This window comes from Physeter macrocephalus, chromosome 10, assembly GCF_002837175.3.
Source record: "Physeter macrocephalus isolate SW-GA chromosome 10, ASM283717v5, whole genome shotgun sequence".
NCBI classification, from domain to species: Eukaryota; Metazoa; Chordata; class Mammalia; order Artiodactyla; family Physeteridae; genus Physeter; species Physeter macrocephalus.
Window position 1 is genome coordinate 8,095,685 of NC_041223.1, and position 2,846 is coordinate 8,098,530.

Here is a 2,846-nt window from a genome sequence, read left to right on the forward strand (position 1 = left end):
CTTCCCTGGTGGCGCAGTGGTTGAGAGTCCGCCTGCCGATGCGGGGGACGTGGGTTCGTGCCCCGGTCCGGGAGGATCCCACATGCCTCGGAGCGGCCGGGCCCGTGAGCCGTGGCCGCTGAGCCTGCGCGTCTGGAGCCTGTGCCCCGCAACGGGAGGGGCCACAACAGTGAGAGGCCCGCGTACCGCAAAAAAAAAAAAAAAAAAAACAAATAAAACAAACAGAAGAGTGAGGAAACGCAATTCTCCATAACAACCCTGCAAAGCAAGCACAGCCTAGAGATTAAAAGTTACATTACAGATAAGATAATAATAAGGCTTTTAGAATTTACAAACAGAATGTCACAGGAGAATTTCTTTCTTTCTTTTTTTTTTTAAGGAATCTTTATTTTTTAAATACATTTTATTTATTTATTTATTTATTTTTGGCTGCATTGGGTCTTTGTTGCTGCACGCGGGCTTTCTCTAGTTGCGGCGAGTGGGGCCACTCTTCGTTGCCGTGCGCGGGCTTCCCATTTCGGTGGCTTCTCTTGTTGTGGAGCACAGGCTCTAGGCGCACGGGCTTCAGTAGTTGTGGCACGTGGGCTCGGTGGTTGTGGCGCACGGGCTTAGTTGCTCTGCGGCATGTGGGATCTTCCCGGACCAGGGCTTGAACCCGTGTCCCCTGCGTTGACAGGCGGATTCTTAACCACTGTGCCCCCAGGGAAGTCCCCACAGGAGAATTTCTTGCAAACAAATTAGCCTAGACTCAGTTGGACAATATACGATGTAAGAATTTGTCAAACTGGTTAGCATTTATATCCTTGAGTGTTTTTGAGGGGTTTGACTTATTCCCAACCTTCTGCTGTAACTTTGTAATAAGATGTGACCGTGAGCTCAGTGCCATGGATTCTCAAAATAACCTTTGTCAACTGCTTTGTCAAGGTCTGTTGAAACTTGTGGCCTCTGCTTTCAACTATATTCTTAACCAAAGCTGAATATAAGAACGTAGAGCTTGTTGTTTTCTGTTTTTATGCATCGTATTTATTGATATGTGGATATTCTAGTTTTTAAGCCCCCAGTACTCTGCTGTTTACTGGATCTGACCTATTAAACTATTCATCATAATTCACACCAAGGTGGTAGGACTTAACAGAAGTCACTTCACTCGGGGCCCTTGTTTATGTCTACTCCCTGCCTCTGTCCACTATTTCTTCACCTTCTCTGTCTGATTCAGTCTGACCTTCTTCTTTGCCTGATTCAATCTGACCCTTCCCACTTCCTCTTTGAAGCTTTCCTCAGCCGCTCCAGGTAGAACTAACCTTTCCAATCACTCGGCTCCCACTAGGACAACATTATGTGCTCACACGTCTGTCTCTTCAGCTGTAATATTTGTCCCATGATAGCAATGATCTGTCTTACTCATTTTTGTGTCCGTAGTCCAAAGCACAATTCATGGCACTTAGGCAGTGCTTGGTAAAAGTTACTTGGATAAATGAAACAATAATGAATGAAGAAAAGGGGTTCCAGGGGAGAATGCTTGTCTCAGTCAGGGAGGAGGGAGCCATCGATCAGCCATGCATGACTAGTCTGCAGAGTGGCAGCGCCGCTGGGCTGGGCTGGGCTGGGCTGCCGAGGCCCTTGGTCTCCCTCTCCGAACACTGCTTCTTGCCTTAGAGGTGAGGTCGTCTTGACTGTGTTGTCTGAAACAGGACTTTTCCAGAGCCATCCTCTCCGGGGTGAGAGAGTGCAGATGGTTCTTCAATATTTCCTGAGATCACTCTCACTTTTACCAGCAGAAATTCCCTGAAAATTCACAGAATAATCAAACCTACATCAGGGAATAGCAATCAGGGATGACATGCCAGCGTGAAATTTGCTTAAATATGGCAGATGAGCTACATGAACGTCCCCCCGTCCTACTGGAACCCTTCAAAAAGGACAGGACAAACCTACAGAGCTTTAAGTACAAAGAATGCCAGCAAGGAGAGAACACTAGGCAAGGGGTTTAACCACATCTTCAGAAGTGAGGGGGTGGGGTTAGCAGAGGAGAGGGATCTACAAGAGTCCCTGCAGGGCTCGAGCCGGGAGAAGCTGGTCAGCTGTGCCGCAGACCCTAGTTGAGGGCACTGAGAATGTATGAAGCACGTGCCAGCTATGAGCCCAGGTAGCTTGTGTTCTAAGGTGATTGTCTCAACTGACTCTTTTTAGGGAACAAATGATCCAGCTGCCTGTACCTACCTTGTCTGGTCCAGTTGATAATATGTCGGTAGCCTGCGTTGCCTGCATTAGTGTTTCAAAGTTCTCTCACACATGTAACCATCTTCCCACTATCACTATGCAGCTTCTGTCTGACCCTGCAGACCTCACTCTGGAGAAGGCAGCGAGGTGAGGAAATAGACTCAGAAAGGTTAATCTTTCTGGTCAATCTGGCCCAAGAGCTCTCATTTTTAATCCTTTGAAGGACAGGGAGTAATTGACTTGTCCCCTGCCAGGATTCTTGAAAATTACCATTGGCCTCCTCTGGCCGTCAGGTGGGGATCTGCACTCAAAGTCTGTGTCCCAGGACGGAAGCAGTGAGCCGTGTGCTGGCCCAACAAGACCTGTTCCCGTCTGAAGAGCCGTCCTCTGATGGAGGGTCCTCTAGAGGCCACCCAGCAGAGGCTTCCTCTGGTAGGGGAGCCGGCCGTGTTGGGGAAGGGGACGTTAGCCTGCCTGAGGCTGAGTGGGCGGCTAGTGGCAGAACCCTGATTAGTTTTGAGCCCCTGAGGACAATCTCTGGACCCCGTCTCTGCTCATTTCCTTGTCCACCTATGAGTGGCCCTATAGACAACGACGCCCCTTCTTGGCTGAGCGTCCTCAGAATG